The following is a 23,924-nucleotide window of genomic DNA, read 5'->3' as shown; positions in this document are numbered from 1 at the left end:
CATTTTCTACATTCATTTGACATATGCAGGTTCATTCCGTGATGATGTTACGAATTTTCTATGACGATGGAGAAAGATAAATGTATCAATTTTGGATGAGGGACCCTGTACCGGAAACGTACGAGTCGAAAGTTATAAGCGAAAACCGTTCTGATACCTCTGACACTGGAATACATCTACTGGTACTGTTGTTGCTAAGATTGTAAGGTATGCATCTTAGAGGCCATGTTTACTGGGCATTTTTTTCCTTGATTTGGCCCCAACCACCACCTCTGGAAGTTGCCTACCCTGCAATCTTAGCAACAACAGGACGAGTACATGCAGTCCACTGCCAAAGGTATCACGTTTCCACTTGCAACTTTCGACTCGTGCGTTTACGGTTCAGAGACACTTACCTCAAATTCATATATTCATCATTCTCCGTCCTCCTCGAAAATTTGTAACACCATGATGGAACCATCCCGTATACAGGGTGTTACAAATAGGTACGGCCCAACATTCAGGGAACATTCCTCACACACAAAGAAAGAAAATATGTTATGTGGACATGTGTCCGGAAACGCTTACTTTCCATGTTAGATCTCATTTTATTACTTCTCTTCAAATCACATTAATCATGGAATGGAAACACACAGCAACAGAACGTACCAGCGTGACTTCAAACACTTTGTTACAGGAAATGTTCAAAATGTCCTCCGTTAGCGAGGATACATGCATCCACCCTCCGTCGCATGGAATCCCTGTTGCGCTGATGCAGACCTGGAGAATGGCCTATTGTATCACAGCCGTCCACAATACGAGCACGAAGAGTCTCTACATTTGGTACCGGGGTTGCGCGTTGACAAGAGCTTTCAAATGCCCCCATAAATGAAAGTCAAGAGGGTTGAGGTCAGCAGAGCGTGGAGGCCATGGAATTGGTCCGCCTCTACCAATCCATCGGTCACCGAATCTGTTGTTGAGAAGCGTACGAACACTTCGACTCAAATGTGCAGGAGCTCCATCGTGCATGAACCACATCTTGTGTCGTACTTGTAAAGGCACATGTTCTAACAGCACAGGTGGAGTATCCCGTATGAAATCATGATAACGTACTCCGTTGAGTGTAGGTGGAAGAACATGGAGCCCAATCAAGACAACACCAACAATGCCTGCCCAAATGTTCACAGAAAATCTGTGTTGATGACGTGATTGAACAATTGCGTGCGGATCCTCGTCAGCCCACACATCTTGATTGTGAAAATTTACAATTTGATCACGTTGGAATGAAGCCTCATCAGTAAAGAGAACATTTGCACTGAAATGAGGATTGACACATTGTTGAACCATTCGCAGAAGTGTACCCGTGGAGGCCAATCAGCTGCTGATAGTGCTTGTACACGCTGTACATGGTACGGAAACAACTGGTTCTCCCGTAGCACTCTTCATACAGTGACGTGGTCAACGTTACCTTGTACAGCAGCAACTTCTCTGACGCTGACATTAGGGTTATCGTCAACTGCACGAAGAATTGCCTCGTCCATTGCAGGTGTCCTCGTCGTTCTAGGTCTTCCCCAGTCGCGAGTCATAGGCAGGAATGTTCCGTTCTCCCAAAGACGCCAATCAATTGCTTCGAACGTCATCCTGTCGGGACACCTTCGTTCTGGAAATCTGTCTCGATACAAACGTACCGCGCCACGGCTGTTGCCCCGTGCTGATCCATATATCAAATGGGCATCTGCCAACTCCGCATTTGTAAACATTGCACTAACTGCAAAACCACGTTCGTGATGAACACTAACCTGTTGATGCTACGTACTGATGTGCTTGATGCTAGTACTGTAGAGCAATGAGTCGTATGTCAACAGAAGTACCGAAGTCAACATTACCTTCCTTCAATTGGGCCAACTGGCGGTGAATCGAGGAAGTACAGTACATACTGACGAAACTAAAATGAGCTCTAACATGGAAATTAAGCGTTTACGAACACATGTCCACATAACATCTTTATTTGTGTGTGAGGAATGTTTCCTGAAAGTTTGGCCGTACCTTTTTGTAACACCCTGTATATACAGACAGCTACAGGCGTCGGCGCTCATAACTTTGACGCTCTGTAGCGTCTATGGTATCCGATGTCAAACTGGATCTACTAGGTCAGCTCTACAAACCCTAGAAGCGTGTAACATGAATTGTGAAACAGCCTGTATATTACACACTCATCTTCATTCTAAAAGGCAATGACCCGACTGACTCATCAACGCGCAGACCAAACGGCTGAGGGCAGAAATTTGAAATTTGGTGAGGGCCTTGATCTTATACTGTGGGCCTTGTTTAAGAATGGATTTTCTGAAATTGCACTCCAAAGGGGGTGAAATAGGGGATGGAATGTTTTTTGAAAATATGTGGCTATTAAGGCAATTTTCAAGCCAGTCCCACGTAAATTTGTATTTTGTTTCTCGGTCAGAAATACACGAATACAAGTTTCTGCATTTTTGAAATTTTAACCCCTTTAAGGTGAAATAATGGGTGGTAATTTCTTTGAAAATAAATCATTATTAAATAAGTACTAAAGCCTTTTTAAAGCTGCATCTATGGAAACTGATATTTAAATTCTCGGTTACAAACAAAAAATACCTGTTGCAGGGATTTGGGAATACCCGTAAGGGGTGAAACAGGAGATGACATGTTTTATGAAATATTTCGTTATTAACGCATTTTCAACGTCAAATCTATGAAAATTTGCGTGTGGTTTCTCGGTTACTAATAAAAAAACTTAAGTCTCAGTTTTTGGAAATTCAGCCCCTATGGGAGAGAAAAAGGGGATGAAATTCTTTGTGAAAATATTTCATTGTGCAAGCATTTTTGAAGCTACATGTATGAAAATTGGTATTTGGCGTCTTTGTTCAAAATGGGGTGAAATAGAGAGTGAAGTGTTTTATGAAAATATTCCATTGCGACAGTATGTTTAAAGCTAAATCTACAAAAATTGGTATTTGACTTTTCGGTTAGAAACTAAAAAAAATACGTGTTTCAGTCGTTTTTGGAAATTTGGACCCATAAGGGAGTGTAACAGAGGATGAAAAATTATTTCGTTATTCAACATTTTCAAAGCTAAACTAACGAAAATTTGTAGTTCGCTTCTCTGTTAGAAATTGAAAAATTGCATGTTTCACTGTTTCACTCTTTTTGGAAATTCAATCCCTTAGGGGGTGAAATACACTCCTGGAAATTGAAATAAGAACACCGTGAATTCATTGTCCCAGGAAGGGGAAACTTTATTGACACATTCCTGGGGTCAGATACATCACATGATCACACTGACAGAACCACAGGCACATAGACACAGGCAACAGAGCATGCACAATGTCGGCACTAGTACAGTGTATATCCACCTTTCGCAGCAATGCAGGCTGCTATTCTCCCATGGAGACGATCGTAGAGATGCTGGATGTAGTCCTGTGGAACGGCTTGCCATGCCATTTCCACCTGGCGCCTCAGTTGGACCAGCGTTCGTGCTGGACGTGCAGACCGCGTGAGACGACGCTTTATCCAGTCCCAAACATGCTCAATGGGGGACAGATCCGGAGATCTTGCTGGCCAGGGTAGTTGACTTACACATTCTAGAGCACGTTGGGTGGCACGGGATACATGCGGACGTGCATTGTCCTGTTGGAACAGCAAGTTCCCTTGCCGGTTTAGGAATGGTAGAACGATGGGTTCGATGACGGTTTGGATGTACCGTGCACTATTCAGTGTCCCCTCGACGATCACCAGTGGTGCACGGCCAGTGTAGGAGATCGCTCCCCACACCATGATGCCGGGTGTTGGCCCTGTGTGCCTCGGTCGTATGCAGTCCTGATTGTGGCGCTCACCTGCACGGCGCCAAACACGCATACGACCATCATTGACACCAAGGCAGAAGCGACTCTCATCGCTGAAGACGACACGTCTCCATTCGTCCCTCCATTCACGCCTGTCGCGACACCACTGGAGGCGGGCTGCACGATGTTGTGGCGTGAGCGGAAGACGGCCTAACGGTGTGCGGGACCGTAGCCCAGCTTCATGGAGACGGTTGCGAATGGTCCTCGCCGATACCCCAGGAGCAACAGTGTCCCTAATAAGCTGGGAAGTGGCGGTGCGGTCCCCTACGGCACTGCGTAGGATCCTACGGTCTTGGCGTGCATCCGTGCGTCGCTGCGGTCCGGTCCCAGGTCGACGGGCACGTGCACCTTCCGCCGACCACTGGCGACAACATCGATGTACTGTGGAGACCTCACGCCCCACGTGTTGAGCAATTCGGCGGTACGTCCACCCGGCCTCCCGCATGCCCACTATACGCCCTCGCTCAAAGTCCGTCAACTGCACATACGGTTCACGTCCACGCTGTCGCGGCATGCTACCAGTGTTAAAGACTGCGATGGAGCTCCGTATGCCACGGCAAACTGGCTTACACTGACGGCGGCGGTGCACAAATGCTGCGCAGCTAGCGCCATTCGACGGCCAACACCGCGGTTCCTGGTGTGTCCGCTGTGCCGTGCGTGTGATCATTGCTTGTACAGCCCTCTCGCAGTGTCCGGAGCAAGTATGGTGGGTCTGACACACCGGTGTCAATGTGTTCTTTTTTCCATTTCCAGGAGTGTAGATGGTGAAAATAAAAAAAAGAAAATGTTCAAATGTGTGTGAAATCTTATGGGACTTAACTGCTGACGTCATCAGTCCCTAAGCTTACACACTACTTAATCTATATTATCCCAAGGACAAACACACACACCCATGCCCGAGGGAGGACTCGAACCGCCGCCGGGACCAGCCGCACGGTCCATGACTGCAGCGGCTATGACCGCTCGGCTAATCCCGCGTGGGATGGTGAAAATCATTGTGAAAAAAATTAGTTGTACCAAAAAACTTTAAAGGCTAAATCTGTGAAAACTATTATTTCAATTCGCAGTTGGATATAAAGAAATACGTGTTACAGGATGAAAGTTCCTATGGAAATATCAGCGCAAGATCGCAAAAGGCATGATTAACGAAACCCTTGGACTCCAGTTACCAGAACCACTTATTCGTCAGAAGTACATTCGGAAAACACCATGCTTGTATGGCGTTCATTAGAAGGTGTTACACTTTGTAAACAACATAAAATTTTGAAACAGGATAATGCTCCGTGTCACGAGACCAGGAATGTGATGAGTGGCTCGAGGAACGCTAGCCCGAGTGCCAGGTAAGAGTTAAGCCAATCATCGGCACGAAAACTGCATGCTGGTCGAGACGGTGTGCGGCTCGCCATGTCGATCGTTCTCAGTATTCCGTCAGACTACGGCTGGCACCCACCTGCTAAGTATCGGCTCTGGAGCAACCAGGAAGACGACGAGACGAGACACTTCTCCAGTAAGTATCTGTGGGCATGCGTACTGGCAGCAATCTTGGATCGTTTCCGTATCAGGTCTGTGTACTTGTTAGCAAAGTTGCTCGTTTGTACCATTCTTCCCTCTCGGTGCGCTGTTTTCAGTGTTCCCGAGTGTGTTATAGAACCAGAATACTTTGAGATCCGAAGATCCACCCAACATTATCAACGTAATTTACGTTGAAGAGTGATTCGTAGGCTTTCGCACTCTGAGGAGGTATTTCGTCAGTTTTTATCCACACATACTTCATACACAATATTTGCCATTTGAAGATTTGCCGGCCTGTGTGGCCGAGCGGTTCTAGGCGATTCAGTCTGGAACCGCGCGACCGCTACGGTCGCAGGTTCGAATCCTGCCTCGGGCATGGATGTGTGTGATGTCCTTAGGTTAGTTAGGTTTAAGTAGTTGTAAGTTCTAGGGGACTGATGACCTCAGATATTAAGTCCCATAGTGCTCAGAGCTTTTTGAACTATTTGAAGATTTTCGATGCGATATTCTAACGAAAACAGAAAACAATAAATAAGGTGAAACACAGAAATTAATTTGCAAAAATTATTGCCTCCAATATTATGCGTAATGAAGCGTTACGATGAAAATGTAGTCAATATGCAAAAAAAAGATCGCTTGCAAAACATTCGCGCGACCCATGCACACTACTGTTTGATCCGTGACAGAGCCTCACAGAAACGCAGAAAAACCTGAGCTGGAAGATGTCTGAAGTTAGACGCAAACTATATCTCAAAAGTAGTACTTACAACGTTTCAAGAAGTACCAGCATCAAGTGAGAAACCTAGGAGCACACTACACCACCCCACATATCGGTCTTGCAGTTGATCGCGAAGATAAGATTAATGGAATTAGAGCCTGCACAGTGGTATTAAAGAAGTCGTTTACGTCGCGCTCTCCACTTTCATGTACGGCAGAACGGGAAGTATCTTCTGCCGTGCACTTCACAGTAGTTTGCACAGTATGGGTGCAGACGAAAATGTAGAATTACATGCATGCTGTGTGAGAAGCCGCGCAATGGAGGAGCAATCAACCACGGCGTTGCTGGAGTGACCTTGAAGCAGCCACTCACGTCCCAAGTTTCAGGAAATGCGGCGCTGCTCGCGGCGCGAAATACAAACTAGGCTGACGTCATCGCCTGGAGGGGACGGGTCAAGCTGGCAGCATAGGCGCGCGCGGTTCTTTTGATTCATCAGCGCCTGGCCACGTGTCAGATGACGCTGCAAGTGCACATCCTTTCCCCGCGCTGGTTGACGACGCGCTGCGCTGATAGAATCTTTCTCAAACGATTTTACAGAAAAATCGTCTCGATAATGGTCATACTTATGTACAGGGTGACAATTATTGAACCATATTAAATAAAATCGTCATAACTTCTGAACTGTTTCTGTTAGAATGTCCAAACTGTACGGCTGTCCTCGGGGCGTGATGGGAATTAGTATGGTGTGGTTTAGCGACGAATCCCACTTCCATTTCGCGTTCTATAAGTGTTTTCACCCTCAACGGGTGACTGCATTGTGTGCAATGTCCAGGCACGGAATAATCGGTTCGATTTTCCTTGATGGCACGATGACTACCGAACGGTACGTGAAGGTCTTTGAAGGCTGGTCCCGGCGGAGGTTCGAGTCCTCCCTCGGGCATGGGTGTGTGTGTTTGTCCTTAGGATAATATAGATTAAGTAGTGTGTAAGCTTAGGGACTGATGATCTTGGCAGTTAAGTACCATAAGATTTCACACACATTTGAAGGTTTTTGAAGATTATTTTGTCATTGTCCAAAGTGACCTTGATTTCGACAAGATGTGGTTCATGCGAGACGGAGCTCGACCCCAACAAAGCAGGAGAGTGTCTGATATCCCGGAGGAGCACTTTGGGGACTGTATTCTGGCTCTGGGGTACCCAGAGGTCACTATCATGGGCCTCAATTGGCCGCCATATTCTCCGGATCTGAACGCATGCGACTCCTTTTTCTTTGGTGCTATATTAAAAAGTTGTAGAGCAATAACCTCTAAACCATTGCTGAGCTGAAAACAGCCATTCAGGAGGTCATCGACAGCATCGATGTTCCGATACTTGAGCGGGTCATGCAGAATTTCGCTATTCGTCTGCGCCATTGCCAATCATGGCAGGCATATCACATGTCGTAACCTAAATCCGAATATCTGTAGTGACGTTTGCATGTTGAATGCAGTGGTTTGTAGCTAATTTACGTTTTTCTTTCATATAGTTCAATGACTGCAATGGAAAATATGTGTCGCTATGATTTTGTGTTTGGTGCATATCATATAAACTAAAAACAAACTCCATCCCAACAGGCCTTGAAAGACCAACGGTACCGACCGACAACCGTGTCATCCTCAGACCACAGGCGTCACTGGATGCGGATATGGAGGGGCGTGTGGTCAGCAGACCGCTTCCCCGGCCGTTGTCAGTTTTCGTGACCGCAGCCGCTACTTATCAATCAAGTAGCTCTTCAGTTTGCCTCACAAGGGTTGAGCGCACCCCGCTTGTCAACAGCGCTCTGCAGACCGGACGGACACCCCTCCAAGTGCTAGCCAAGCCCGACAGCGCTTAATTTCGGTGATCTGGCGGGAACCGGCGTTATCACTGGGCCAATGCTGTTGGAAAAATATTTGTAACATCTCTCATAACTCCAAAACCGCTCGAGACATCAAAACGAGATTTTGCCAAATGATACTACATAAGGAACAGAGCATTCTGCCAAATCGTTAACACACGGAACTTGCTTATCTATATCGGAAGTTGCAGTTTTTACTTTTTTTTCACTCCAGTGACTAATTTTTTAAGAGCCATCGACAACTAGTGAAACCTGTATTTTCTGTTATGCGAATAAACATGAAATTTCTTTTCTTATGTTATTGCGAACTGACACAGTGAGGTTTTCCGTTAGCTGTTGACCTCTGCTCGCCAGTTGCAGACACTGCGTTTCCGAATTCTTTCGCAATAGCTGTCGCGAGGTGAGTGTTCGCAAATTATACCGTGTTTTGCCAAAAGAAGCACTTTTAAATCTGTCAAGAAGAGAAATGTAGCCGTTACTCACAAATGGTGATGCTTCGAATGAGAAAAGGTTTACAATCTACACAAAAAATTGCCTATTCTGTTAGAATTTTGGTTTAATCCCCTTAACTAATCGTATTTTTATCAGTGAATGACTTGAATGGAAACTTAGCAAAGTATTTTATTGGTTGGTTGGTTGGTTTGGGGAAGGAGACCAGACAGCGTGATCATCGGTCTCATCGGATTAGGGAAGGATGGGGAAGGAAGTCGGCCGTGCCCTTTCAGAGGAACCATCCCGGCATTTGCCTGGAGTGATTTAGGAAAATCACGGGAAACCTAAATCAGGATGGCCGGACGCGGGATTGAACCGTCGTCCTCCCGAATGCGAGTCCAGTGTCTAAAAAGTATTTGATTCCTTTCCTTGATCTGAGCAGTATTAAAGTAATGATGGGCGTTCCCTTCAGGATCAATGGCGCGCATGTGCCTGACGCTGATGACTCACCTACGGCTTGCCAAAGTGACAAATGTGTGGTCCGTGAATAGAATTGTTGTCGTTGAGAAAAGTAAACAATTGGTCCGTTGTACAACGCGATGGTCAGTGTACTGTAAGCAGCTGAGAATAATGCGCGCGACAGGTACGAGGAAGGTAGCCAAATTCAATTTAAAAAGCGATCATACTACCAATGATCACTGTTCTCACGATATGTATTGTCCGCTTCCATGCTCGCGTCATATCATTGGAAACTCCAATGGCTGTAGTCCACAATTCGTGCTCAGAGGGTTTTCGCCAACGGGTTTCTCGCTCCATTGCTTTCGTCCTGTGGTGTGCGTCCTATAAGTGAGCCGCCATCAGGTGGGGGTGGCAACTCCGGTGCCCCCCCCCCCCCCGACTTGTTTTGCTCAATCACATTGGTCACCTGTTCCAGAAACGACCTCTTCTGCACTTCGATGTGATTACCAGGACACTATCACTGATTTATCCATCGGCAGTACCGGCTCAATCGTTGTCGGTGAAGAGGGACGGTCTGAAATGCAGAACATCCGATCACCACCTGAAGGAATCCTTTCGACGTCCTCTGAAGGCACTTGTTCCATGCAAGACGTTTCTGCGGCTCGAAGATCTTTCGTGTTCCGTAGGCAAGGGGAGCACACGTCGCCGGAAGCATGGCGGCATTCCTTGCGAGGCTTCAGAGACCGTTGTTTGCGCCCCCTGCCTTCCACCTCTGCCGCCGTAGGCGACGCCTCATGTTCATCGGGCTCTCGTTAATCCATTGCTACTGACACCCTCTCGACCTCCATTTCAATGCTGCGTTCTGCTTGTGAGGCTGCGTAAGATTCCTCCCTCGTCCGTTGTGAAGGGGATGTAGGGACGTCCTTCCCGTCACCTCGCTCCTCTCGTAACTCAGTCCGCTCTCGCATCCACACGTCCGTATCATGCTCCGAATTCCGCAACACCTCCAGCGGACCTCAATGGAGTTGCATGGTAACTTCTCGTTGTGACGCTTCTCCACTTAGCAGCTGTGTGATGCAGAGATGTAAGCACTCCGGGAGGGTAGTTCATTCTCCACCACAGCCAGAACATCTCTGCGACTGGCCATTGTAATGACGATAGCTCGGCATCATCCATTATATAAGTATGAATATGTTTGCTTCGCTTGTCTGTCTTAACAGTGTATAACACTTACGGAGGCTCATTTCACGGCAGCCGGAATTTAAGTGTTCTAAAAAGACGTTAATATTGTCATTTCCTTGGGGGACAAGCAACGAGGATTATAGGACCATTAATTTTCACAACATACATAAAAGTGATAGAGGAAAACGGCAGAAATTCCATGAAAGTTTTCGCAGATAATGTTGTATGCAGAAAAGTGCAGCGCTAGAAAATTGTAGAAACGCAATAAAACGCGTAGAAGATCGACAATTTCGTTCGAAAATTGGCAGTTGACCATCAGCATGAACGAACGTAACGCCCTTAAACAGACAGAACGACCCACCATTGTACAATAACACAAGCGCTTAACAACCACTGGAGCAGTTACATTCGTTGAACTTCATAGAGCATGCATACGGAGTGGTACACCGGGTGGTCCACTGATCGTGACCGGGCCAAATATCTCACGAAATAAGCGTCAAACGAAAAAACTACAAAGAACGAAACTTGTCTAGCTTCAAGGAGGGGGAAACCAGATGGCGCTATGGTTGGCCCGTTAGATGGCACTGCCGTAGGTCAAACTGAAATCAAGTGCGTTTTTTAAAAATAGGAACACCCATTTTTATTACATATTCGTGTAGTACGTAAGGAAATATGAATGTTTTAGTTGGACAACTTTTTTGGCTTTGTGATAGATGGCGCTGTAATAGTCACAAACATATGGCTCACAATTTTAGACGAACATTTGGTAACAGGTAGGTTTTTTAAATTAAAATACAGAACGTAGGTACGTTTGAACTTTTTTTTCGGTTGTTCAAATGTGATACATGTATCTTTGTGAACTTATCATTTCTGAGAACGCATGCTGTTACAGCGTGATTACCTGTAAATACCACATTAATGCAATAAATGCTCAAAATGATGTCCGTCAACCTCAATGCATTTGGCAATACGTATAACGACATTCCTCTCAACAGCGAGTAGTTCGCCTTCCGTAATGTTTGCACGTGCATTGACAATGCGATGACGCATGTTGCCAGGCGTTGTCGGTGGATCACGATAGCAAATATCCTGCAACGTTCCCCACAGAAAAAAATCCTGGGACGTCAGAACCGGTGAATGTGTGGGCCATGGTATGATGCTTCGACAACCAATCCACCTGTCATGAAACATGCTATTCAATACCTCTTCAACCGTACGCGAGCTATGTGCCGGACATCCATCATGTTGGAAGTACATCACCATTCTGTCATGCAGTGAAACATCTTGTAGTAACATCGGTAGAACATTACGTAGGAAGTCAGCATACATTGCATCATACAGATTGCCATCGATAAAATGGGGGCCAACTGTCCTTCCTCCCATAATGCCGCACCATACATTAACCCACCAAGGTCGCTGATGTTCCACTTGTCGCAGCCATCGTGGATTTTCCGTTGCCCAATAGTGCATATTATGCCGGTTTACGTTACCGCTGTTGGTGAATGACGCTTCGTCGCTAAATAGAACGCGTGCAAAAAATCTGTCATCGTCCCGTAATTTATAATGTTATTTTAAATCCGTCTTGATTGCAAATTTTTTATTATTATTCATATGAATGGACGGGTTACTCCTGTAACTTAAATATCAGATCTGAAGATGGTTCTGAATGAACCGAAACCGGTCATATGAATAATAAAAAAAAATTTGCAATCAAGACGGATTTAAAGTAACTTTATAAAATCACTGATTGCTGCTATCCCATAAGACATTATGTCTGTTTTTGCAAAGTCCCGTAATTTCTCTTGTACCCAGTGGCAGAACTGTAGACGACGTTCAAAGTCGTCGCCATGCAATTGCTGGTGCATAGAAATATGGTACGGGTGCAATCGATGTTGATGTAGCATTCTCAACACCGACGTTTTTGAAATTCCCGATTCTCGCGCAATTTGTCTGCTACTGATGTGCGGCTTAGCCGCGAGAGCAGCTAAAACACCTACTTGAGCATCATCATTTGTTGATGGTCGTGGTTGACGTTTCACGTGTGGCTGAACACTTCCTGTTTCCTTAAATAACGCAACTATCCGGCGAACGGGCCGGACACTTGGGCGATGTCGTCCAGGATGCCGAGCAGCATACATAGCACATCCCCGTTGGGCATTTTGATCGCAATATCCATACATGAACACGATATCGACCTTTTCCGCAATTGGTAAACGGTCCATTTTAACATGGATAATGTATCACGAAGCAAATACCGTCCGAACTGGAGGAATGTTACGTGATAGCACGTACTTATACGCTTGTGACTATTACAGCGCCATCTATCACAAAGCGAAGAAAGTGGCCCAACTAAAACATTCATATTTCTTGACGTACTACTTTAATATGTAATAAAAATGGGGGTTCCTATTTAAAAAGAACGCAGTTGATGTCCGTTTGACCTATGACAGCGCCATCTAGCGGGCCAACCATAGCGCCATCCGGTTAACCCCTTCAAGCTAGACATGTTTGATTGTTTGTAGTTTTTTCGTTTGACGCTTAATTCGTGAGATATTTGGCGCGGTCACTATCAATGGACCACCTTGTATAGTGGAAGGACAACGTCAAACAAATCAGAGGCAAAGCAGGCGCCAAAAGAATCCTCAGGAAGTGCAGATCACTCGAAAAAGAGACAGCTGACAAAATCCTCGTTGGGTCAATACTTCAATGCTGTTCGTCTCTGTGGAGTCCGAACCGTACAGGATTGATAGAGGAAACCCAGATCCAAAGGAGAGCAGCGCATTTCGTCACAGGTTAATTTAGTAAGGCGCCCGGTGAGGCTCAGTCAAGTGCAGTGGCAGACACTGCGAGAGAGCAGTTTTTGCACCGCAGCGAGCTTTACTGTTAACATTGCGAGAGCGTACGCGCCCAACAGAGTGAAGCAATACGTCGCTCTCTCCTACGTACATCACGCGCAAAGACGTGGACGGAAAAGGTAGAGATCCGAGCTTAAGCCGTCCCTGCAGGGGACCCGTCGCTCTCCACGAAGCACGCCAGGCGTGTTCCACGTGTCTCCTCGTCCTGATTTGCTACTCCAGCCCTCTCCGGCAGCAGGTCCCGTCTGCATCCGGCGCACAAATCATACAGTTTCTGTACGAAAATGGCCGTGCGTAAAATACCGGGTGATCAAAAAGTCAGTATAAATTTGAAAACTGAATAAATCACGGAATAATGTAGATAGAGAGGTAGAAATTGACACACATGGGGTTTTATTAGAACCAAAAGAATACAAAAGTTCAAAAAATGTCCGACAGATGGCGCTCCGTCTGATCAGAATAGCAATAATTAGCATAACAAAGTAAGACAAAGCAAAGATGATAATCTTTACAGGAAATGCTCAATATGTCCACCATCATTCCTCAACAATAGCTGTAGTCGAGGGATAATGTTGTGAACAGCACTGTAAAGCAAGTCCGGAGTTATGGTGAGGCATTGGCGTCGGATGTTGTCTTTCAGCATCCCTAGAGATGTCGGTCGATCACGATACACTTGCGACTTCAGGTAACCTCAAAGCCAATAATCGCACGGACTGAGGTCTGGGGACCTGGGAGGCCAAGCATGATGAAAATGGCGGCTGAGCACACCATCATCACTAAACGACACGCAAGAGATCTTTCACGCGTCTAGCAATATGGGGTGGAGCGCCATCCTGCATAAACACCGTACGTTCCAGCAGGTGTTTATCAGCCAGGCTGGGGATGATGCGATTCTGTAACATATCGGCGTACCTCTCACCCGTCACGGTAGCAGCTACAAAACCAGAATCACGCATTTCCTCGAAGATAAAAGGCCCGATAACGGTAGATGTGGTAAATCCAAACCACGACTTTCTCGTCGTGCAATGGAGTTTCCACGACAGTTCTAGGATTTTGGTAGTCCAAATTCTGCAGTTGTGGGCGTTGACAGACTCTCGGAGCGTGAAATGAGCTTCGCCGGTCCACAACACGTTACTCAACCAATCGTTATCTTCCGCCATCTTTTGAAACGCCCACACCGCAAATGCCCTCCGTTTCACTAAATCGCCAGGTAACAGTTCATGATGCCGATGGATATTGTACGAATAGCATCGGAGGGTACCGCTAAGTGCCAACCAAACAGTAGTGTATGGGATGCCGGTGCGACGTGCGACTGCACGAGCGCTGACTTCCCCGCGCGTAGACGAACCCGCGACAGTCTCCATTTCTGCCTGAACTGTCTCAGCAGGATTACGCTTGTCGGCCACTAAGGGGTCTATCGTCTAAACAACCCGTGGCTTCGAACTTCGACATCATTCTCGCCACAGCTGCATTTGTCAACGGGCCTTTACCCGTTCGAATCCCCTTCCTATGTCGATAGTATCGTAACGCTGAACTAGCACATTCCCCATTCCGATAATACAGCTTCACTAAAAGCGCCATTTCAGGTATCGTCAACATGCTGCGACTGCTGGCGCATCTGATTCTCTCTCTCATTACAGCTCCTTTTATACACGATTGCCATGTGCAGTCACTGACGTTTTGCTATCCAGCGCCATTTGTCGGACATTCTGTGAACTTTGTTTCTTTTTTTGTTCTAATAAAACCCCATGTCATTCCAAGAATGTGTGTCAATTTTTACCTCTCTATCTACATTATTCCGTGGGTTATTAAGTTTTCAAATTTATACTGACTTTTTGATCACCCTGTATTTGCATTAATTCTGTTAGCGATTGTCGAAGGAGAGCCGAGAAAATTGCGCAGAAGATTCTGGATTCATCGATGACCTGATCAGCCAGCTGCTGAAAGAGCAACACTACATTATGCTGTACAACCATCTCTTATAGATATAGTAGAAGTTATTCCTTAACTCAGTTGAATCTCCACCTCATTTTCGGTTTTCAACTGAACATATAGTGTCTAATGCCACTTTGCACATTCATAAAATTCTCGATGTGTATTGACTACCGTCACTCAGAATAACGAACCTCGTCACACAGATTTTAACATTGGGATTCGTTTCGTAATTTCATTTGAATGGGAGACGATATTTTTTCGAAGCTGCTCACAATCACTGAGAAAGATTTTTACCCCAAAGATACAAAAACGAGGCAGTACGTAAAATTTTGCACAAATTTCTATAATGGCAAAAAGTTACAGTGTTTACAATCTGACATACTCTGACCAGCTAGAACATTATGACCACCGACATATTATCGATAAAAACCCGTCCAGGAGACAGCAGAGTCGCCTGGCGAGGAATGACTGCTAGTCGGACACACGCGCGCTGTCCATGTGGGCGGTGTTCCTGAGTTCGACCCAAGGCCCAAGGCTCGGCACGACCATTTCGGAAACTCCACGACCTGCTGGGCGTTCGAGAGGTGCTGTGACGTGTGTCTTCAACATGTGGCGAAACAAAATGGAACCACGTCGAGACTCATGGAGTTAGCTGCCCACTCCTCATTACAGGTCGGACATTGTAGGCTGGGCAGATTGGTGAAACAGAACAGGTAGCGAACTGTGGCGATACTAGTATCAGGCTTTAATGCTGGGCTGAGTATAAGTTTGTCTGAACACACAGTGCACCCAACAATCCTAAAGCTGGGCCTCCTTCTCCCGACGACCTGTGCATCTGCCAATGTTAACACCACGATGTTGGCAACTGGGCACGTGACCACCGAGATTGGACGTTGGCGCAGTGGTAGAGCGTTGCATGGTCTGATGAATTCCGATACTTCCTCCACCATGCTGACGGAACGGCGCGAATCAGTCGCCTTCCAGAGGAACAACTCTCTGACACCAGTAACTCGTGGCGAAGGCAAGCTGGCGGCAGTTCCGTTATGCTCTGGGGGCATTCGCATCGGCATCCACGTGTCCAGTGGAGCTCGTGCAAGGCCCCATGACGGCCAAGGAGTCTCGTACACTGGTTGCAGACCACGTACACCCCTTGCTGTCGATCTCGTTTCCCGACGGCAGCGGCATCTTTCAAGAAGATAATGCGCCATCTCACAAATCCAGGAGTGTAATGGAGTGGTTCGAGAAACACAGTGACTAGTTCCAGTTGATGTATTGGACCCTCAACTCGCCAGTCTCAACGCGATTGAACACATCTGAGACGTGATTGAACGAGGCGTCAGAGCTGATTGTCTCCCTTCCTGGAATTTACAGGAATTAGGTGACTTGTGTGTGCAGATGTGATGCCAACGACCTACCAAAGCCACCCTCATTGCTTCCAAGCCTCTGTTATTCGTGCCAAAGATACCGGCTATCGGGTATGTGGTCACTGTGTTCTGGCTGGTCAGTGTGGACTAAGAGACATGTTATGATTTCTGGCCGCTGGGGAAACACCCGAGTCACTGGAATATGTAAAAATTGCAGCAGAGACGTTATTTATATTGTGTCCGTGAATGGGGAGCAACAAATGTCAGCAGGCGTGAATAAACAACAAGTTTATTGCACAACAAGCGAAAAGCAGAAGATACAATAATACTATAGACCAATGAATGATCTAGAGCGACCACTGGGTTTGGTTACCAACAGAGCCCTTGGATACCGATGTCGGAGTGCCGTGAAGCAGAATCCCTCGGGTAGTAGAGGTCCAGAGTGGGATCGAAATCCCGACGATGGCGATGCGAATGGTGTGGCGTTCTGGTACCAAGGATAGCCAAGGCCGAGGCGAGACTGCTCGAGTGAGCGGCAGCTTGCCCTTGTGGAGTGCGGGGCCACGTGTGAGTATGAGTCTACTGTGGCGTGGTGTAGTTTGACTGGCGTGGTACTGGCGAGTAGCTGTTTGACGTGGGTACGCTGGCTGGACGGTCTTTGCCACATTGCAGTGGAGGCAACTGAGTGCTGGGGCCACGCCTGCGCTCTCCAGCTCGCCAGCAGTGCGCCTGCGCCAAAACAGCTATCTGACACGTGACCTGCGGTCGCGCGGCAGTCGGCACCACGGTAATAGGTAATAGGTAACAGGTAACATCGACGACTCCTGCAGATAATACTTCTGTAAGGTGCGGTGGTCTTCTGACATACATTTCTTACATATTCCGACCTCGCCATGGTATTCTATGTATCGTTTCATTCGAGCCCAAACTCGATAGGGTAGAGTCAGTTTTACATATTTCCATTTCATTGATATACAAATCTAATAAATAAATTTCAAGTGTGCACCAAGATAAAAAAAGTCGAGGCTGGTGTACACAAACATTCAAGACACTATGGCCACAGGAGTCTTTGTTCAGCGGACGCAACCAGCCCGCTGGAAAGTCCGTAGGAGGGTGGGTTAGCACGCAGCTGTTCCGGCCCACGGACCAAAACAGTTTTTGCCAGAGAAAAGGGATAATGGCCTGCGTGTTCACCCTAAAAGCAAAACCCATTGAATTGTTTGGGAGAGCCCCAGCATTGGCATTTTTTTGACGGACCTAGTGCGCAGTTTCAGAGTTCTCACAAGTGGACAGTAAATTCCTAACGCAGATGCTATATATTGTAACCTCCCCACAAAAATTTAAAAGGAATGTAATGATAATACTTAATAGAAATGGGAGCCAAACGTAACCTCCCTAGCAATTAAATTTAATGACAAAAAAAGTGAGAATCGCAATCTGACTCAAGTATAAGTTTTTCATTAAAAAATTAAAGTCCATTCAGTGACAAGAAAATATCAGTGATAATAATGATTCAATTAAACCGGAATATCGGTCTTTGGCCCTGCGCAAAAAAACAAAATTAAATTCTTACCTCATTGCAACACCTGGTCAAATTTCTGCTCTTGTTGTTGCGCACCGCTTGGAGCAACTGCATTGCAAATAATAATATTCCCTTTTTTTTTTTTTTGTAATCTATATGAAAACTGAAACTTTTGTTTAAGGGAAGTGGAACGAAATAGTTACTTCAATAAAAAATGAAAATTTTATGTAAAATTGCTTTTGAAATCAAAGTTATTATTGGGGGCACTTGTTGAAAATTAGTTACAATAATTAAACTTTACATTATCCGATGATTATCTTAATTAACAGTATACCTCATTCAGCATCTTGACCAGTGTTGTCGCCAGACCACATCACGCAATCCCACTGGACTGCTACCACTGACCGACCGCTCTGCATGACGACTACTAGCGTACTGCACGCGACGACTACTGACAGAGTACTGCCCTCCACTAGACACAGCTACAGACTCGCAACGACTGACTGACAGACTGAGAACCGCTCGCAACACTCGCGTGGTCAAGCGCAAACTCTCTGGTCACAGATGCTACAATGCCTCGCCATCGCTGCTATGTTACATACGTGTTTCAATATTTCCGGACTGGTCGGCTTTAACGGAGCGCCATTCTCCCGTTTGTAAGAGTAACACTTACTGGTGGACTATTTCTGATGAAATAAGCTGGAGGAGTGAGAGAAAAACAGCGGATGATATACCCTTTCGCTTTTTGCATGGAGGGAACTCGTTCCGGTGATGTTCTTGTAGCAGGAACACGTAGCGGAAGCGAGTGCGCTCGTGTGTATACGCAGAGAGCGAGGAACAAAGTCTCTACTCAGTACTGCACTGAGAGAGCACCTCTGTTGCTAGCGAATCGGAATGATACTCTATTGAGTCGCTCGCGATTAAGCGTTTGTTCACTGTGTTGGCCATGACACTTAATGTGCAGTGTGAACATAGAGCATTAGTTAGAGCCTGTGAGCGAACATTGAGTGGCATCGCGGTGGACTGGTTATCTGAGTGGTGTACCATGCCAATAGTTAGACTAGGGGCAGATAGGAGTCCTTGACTTCATCAAGGTGTAGTGAGAGTTCGATTGCCGAAGGTCAGTCCAGATAGGAAGAGATAGTTTTGTTATTTTTCAGTGGCTAACGACGCAGGCAGCAGTCGCCGCAGCTCACGGTATTGTGCGCTACAGTGTAGGCGAGCCCTGTCTTTCCTCCATCAGAAATAACATACTTCATTCATGTCACTGCATTACATTTCTTACGCGACAGCCGCGACCGTACTTAGAAAAATTCAACTGGATAATCATTCAAGTTGAGTAGGCGTGGCTCTCAGCCACTCTGCCGAGTAAATAACATCCTTGAAGAAAAGGAATAAAAGAGCTTTCCCACACTTCGTATATAAATGTCATTAACAGGATTCCTATCCATAGGAGGTAAACTCCTATTCCGAAAAGAACCCAGAAACTTCTGTTTTAGTTTATAAATAAAAGTTTCATTAGATTTCTCGTAAATTTTGCAATAAATAATATTTTCCGTTCGTTTACACTAACTAGCAATACTCCAGTACACAAGTACCCCACTAGTTATGGAAGAAAATATAATATTTATGTGTCTTTTTCTTACTGTGGACGACTCCAGAAAATATTTATTGCTGAAAGTTTTTCAGCTATTTCTTTTTGGTACGTAAGGTGCATCTGTCTGACTTCTGTAGCACTGTGGGGTGGAAATTGCTTCTTTCAGGAGCCAAAAGGTACTCGTCAGATCAATCCGTTGCGCAACTCGTCAACATAACACCCACACACTGACACTTCTCTTAAATTATTAAGGAAAAATCTTTTAGAAAACAAAAGGCGAAAAAATAAACTTGTAAGGAGCTGGACACGAAAATGTCACTTTTCTGTTTACGGCTCACTGTACGTCTTCGACTCGGGAGGCGTATCTAAGTATATGGCACATACTATACAGAGTGTTTGTGTAAGAGCATGCAAAAACTGAGCAGGACATTGAGGATGCTCGACTGAACAATTTGAGGCTAGGAATCTAGAGTCGGAGGAGCCAGCTTAAGGAGATAACTGGAATAAAATCACATTACTGTGTACATTTTTATTTACGTTAGTTATAGTTAACTGCAAATACTATCATTTACACAATGAACGTACCATTTGTACTGTATCTTACAAACCATGCTGAAACTGCCTTCTATCAACTTCAATACAAGCATGACATCGGTGAACAAGACACTAACGCACCGTGACAAATATCTCTGGTGTGTTTCGAATCACATCACAGGCAGCTACAATTCTGGCAGCTAATTCCATCTGCATATCCACTGTGGTGGTCCCCGCCCGGCTAGCCGGGCAGTCTAACGCGCTGCTTCCCGAGCGGGAAGGCGTTCCGGCCCCCGGCACAAATCCGCCCGACGTATTAGTGTCGAGGTCCGTTGTGCCGACCAGCTTTGGATGGTTTTTAAGGCCGTTTTCCAACTGTCCCAGAGAATGCTGGCTGGTTCCCCTTATTCCACCTTAGCTACACTATGTCGGCGATTGCAGCGCAAACACTGTCTTCACCTATGCGTGCACCATAATTACTGCACCACACAAAAATTTGGGGTTGTACTCGTCTGGTATGAGACGTTCCTGGGGTGAAGGGGGGTGGGGGGAGGTCCATTGGGGGCCGAACTGCACAATAACCCTGGGTCGGTGAGGTAGGTGGACTGCTGTGGCCCGTTGTGGGGTTGTGAACTATTGAGGGCTACGGCGGGACGAGGCCTCTCCGTCGTTTCTAGGTCCCCAGTTGAATACACAATCCACTGGGGTCCCATACACAAGTGACTTTAGATATCACCTTAGGGACAAGCGTATTCAGGTGAGGTGACCTCGCAGGCCATGGAATAGGACCTCCCCTTCCTAACCAGCGACCAGGAAATACAGCACTGAGATGGTTGCGAACATCCTCACTGAAGTGAGGCGGTGCACCGCCATGTTGCATCCACATCCTCTCACCAACAGGCAGGGGTAGATTATCCATAGTCTTTGGACGAACCTCAAGTACAGGTGGCCATTCAGATGGTATCATGACTTCCTAGTAATCAGGCTCGTCCATAAAGAATGTACATGTAAACAAAGAGCACAGTACGTGTAAACTTGTACGCATGTTAGTTGTAAATAATCTGGAAAACAGTAATGCTAGACAAAGCATTAGACAAGTTTACTGCCATATCTCCTTAAGACGGGTGCTTGGACCCCAGGTTCCCTACCTCAAATTGTTCAGTGCAACATTCTCTGTGTCCTGTTACGTTTCCACATGCTCTTGAGAAAACGCCCTGTAGAGTATGTAAAGGTCGTATCTGCAAATGTTATTTGATATTTAGGTACCAGTACGACAAATTATACCGGAGCGACACACTTTTCATAGAGCGTCATTGTGCCGTTTAACTAAAATGGTATATTTTCATAGCAGATAAGTAATAAAATTGAAACATCAGATACGGGACGACTTTTAAGTTCCGATGTGGAGCTTTCAGTCGTTTTATATATCTCACCTAAAAGACGCGTTTATGAGAGATTCTCAATTTGCTGATTTGAAACAGCTTATATTCGTACCATTTACTCTTCAGCAATGGAGGTTGGCGTGAATAAAACAAGCCAGCACGATCGGATATCATTGGACGTGAATCTGTGCATAAGAGGAGACCCTGTGACCCGCACACCACGTGAAAGACCGCCACATGACCCACACCGGTTCAGAGCGTGCGGCCTGTCTCGGTCAGGGCTGTGTCAGTGTGAGTGGAGCAGCGCAACGGGGAAGATGGTACTCACGGTGGTCAGTTGCTTGCTGAGAAGTTTAATGGTGTCAAAGTGCCAGTAAAGAGTGCCATGCAACGCTTGGTCCGAAAAAGGCGGCAGACAGGGTCTGTTTTGAACAAGTCAGAAAACATTCCGAAAAGTGCTCGTACACCAGAAAATGTTGCTGCAGTTCCCAGAAAATGCTTGAGAGTCCTACGAAACTAACTCCACGCAAGAGACTGGCATATCACGTCGATCGTGCGGACGAATTCTCCACCTGGACCCTCGCATGCATCCCTATAGATCGTCTGTTCTTCGTGCATTAAAGTCAGCATATGCTCCTCAGCGCCTCCTGTTTTGTGAGTGGCTGCTCGCTGAGATAACAGTGAGTGGCTTTGGCGTGGATCTGTTCTTTATGTCTGATGAAGCCCGGTTTCACCTGAGTGGATATTTCGACTCACGGAGTCACAGGTTCCGGGCAGCGGAGAATCCGCATAACTTACACGAAATACAGCTGCATGACCAGAAGGTTGCGGTTTGGTGTGCAGTGTCTGCACGCCGTGTTATTCGTCCCATCTTCTATCATTAGACGCGCGTTACATTGCCAACGTTTTGAAACCTTTAATAGAAGCATTAAAGGAGGAGGAAAACACCTACAGTTACTTCCAACAGGATGGAGTAACTGCCCATACAGCCGGCCGAACCTTGAAGCACATGTACACAATCTTCACGCCTGACAGAGTTCTTAGGAGAGGTCAGTTTCCAGAATGAGATTTTCACTCTGCAGGAGAGCTTCTGTTAAGTTTGGAAGGTAGGAGACGAGGTACTGGCAGAAGTAAAGCTGTGAGGGCGAGGCGTGAGTCGTGCTTGGGTATCGCAGTTGGTAGAGCACTTTCCCGCGAAAGGCAAAGGTCCCGAGTTCGAGTTTCGGTCCGGCACACAGTTTTAATTTGCCTGGAAGTTTCATATCAGCGCACACTCAGCTGCAGAGTGAAACTCTTTCTGGAAACATCCCCCAGGCTGTGGCTAAGCCATGTCTCCGCAATATCCTTTCTTTCAGAAGTGCTAGTTCTGCAAGGTTCGCAGGAGAGCTTCTGTGAAGTTTGGAAGGTAGGAGACGAGATATTGGCGGAAGTAAAGCTGTGAGGACTGGGCGTGAGTCGTGCTTGGGTAGCTCAGTTGGTAGAGCACTTGCCCGCGAAAGGCAAATGTCCCGAGTTCGAGTCTCGCACCAGCACACAGTTTTAATCTGCCAGGAAGTTTCAGAGGCCAGTTTCATCACGGCCCTAGCTGGCCACCCAGATCTGGCCACCCGTCAGCGTGCGATTACTTTGTGTAAGGTGTATCGCACCAACTCTCATAGTTTCCAAGAACTAAAGTAGAAGATTTCAGATGAGTCTGCAGCAATTCCAGCAGTCCAGCTTCGATCCGGCTACAGCAAGTTGCTGACTGGGGCCCAAAAGTGCCAAGAGATGAATGGTGGTCACCTCCAGGTTAGTTCTGAATTTCCTGTCTTCTGCTGTGTTCCATTGTAAGCTGGAACACTGTTCTCCGGGCCTCTTTTATTCGCCCCACTCGATGTTAAAAGATATGACAAGGAGGCCTCTAAGTTAACCTCGTGACGTATAAACGATGTCGCCTCACACTGGCCACGTTCCTCTGCACGACTTGCCAGACTCCTCATTCCTCGCTTCACAGTGTGGTGGTAAGCGGAACTGCACGCTGTGACGTTACGAGTTCCTCGATCACGTGCGTTTTCACGTCCCCCGAGAGAACTGCTTTACCGACAGTCATTCTTTCCGCAGACTAGGGAAGGGGGAGGGAGGGGAGTGACAGCGGTACACAAAGCACCCTCCGCCACACACCGTCAAGGTGGGTCGCTGCCGAACCCAGTCGCGGCCGTAGAGACCGCGGCGTTCGCTCACGCGAGGTTACGGGCGAGGTGCGGTGAGGTGAGGTGCCGGCGCGCCGTGGTAAGCAGAGCCCGGTGGCGGCCAAGGGCGAGGCCGGGGAAAGGGCAGACTCAGGCGTCAGCCTCGGCCGGCTTTTTGGTGAGAGCCGGGAGTGGGGGCGAAGACAGCGGCGCGGCCGGCGCTCTGCTCTGCGGGAGGCAGTTGGCCGCTGACCGACCGACCAGCTGCACGCGGGAGCCGAGCCACGGTGAGTGCCGGCGCAGACCGTCCCAGCAGGCTACTTCGCAGTTCGGGAAAGCTCGCCTCCCGTTCGCTCTTTTTGTTGGCTTGCGGTCTAGTCATTTTTGTTGGTACCACAACGGCCTGTCTTAGCGTTTTCAATCGACCACGGCTTCTTAACAACAAAAGTAACTGTGAAACAGGGACCGAAATAGCTTCTAGGGTGCAGGTCACGCGGAAGAACGGCAACTAATAAATACGAGACAGCAATC

The 23,924-nt window shown here is 46.8% G+C and overlaps 1 protein-coding gene across 2 annotated transcripts in view; it reads left to right on the top strand.

Moving 5' to 3' along the window:
• LOC126418880 (D-xylose transporter) overlaps positions 1–23,924 on the top strand; it is a 346,281-nt gene that overhangs the window by 60,933 nt on the left and 261,424 nt on the right. The window contains exon 1 of one of the 2 annotated variants that reach the window (XM_050085880.1): positions 23,586–23,680. The exons of the other annotated variant lie outside the window; for it this stretch is intronic. The gene's annotated coding sequence lies outside the window, so the exon portion shown is untranslated. Of the gene's footprint in view, positions 1–23,585; positions 23,681–23,924 lie in introns of those variants that run through there. 2 annotated transcript variants of the gene reach the window in all.

Source organism: Schistocerca serialis, chromosome 9 (assembly GCF_023864345.2).
Source record: "Schistocerca serialis cubense isolate TAMUIC-IGC-003099 chromosome 9, iqSchSeri2.2, whole genome shotgun sequence".
NCBI classification, from domain to species: Eukaryota; Metazoa; Arthropoda; class Insecta; order Orthoptera; family Acrididae; genus Schistocerca; species Schistocerca serialis.
Note: the sequence above shows the minus strand (reverse complement) of the source record. Positions and strands in the feature narration are given on the sequence as shown.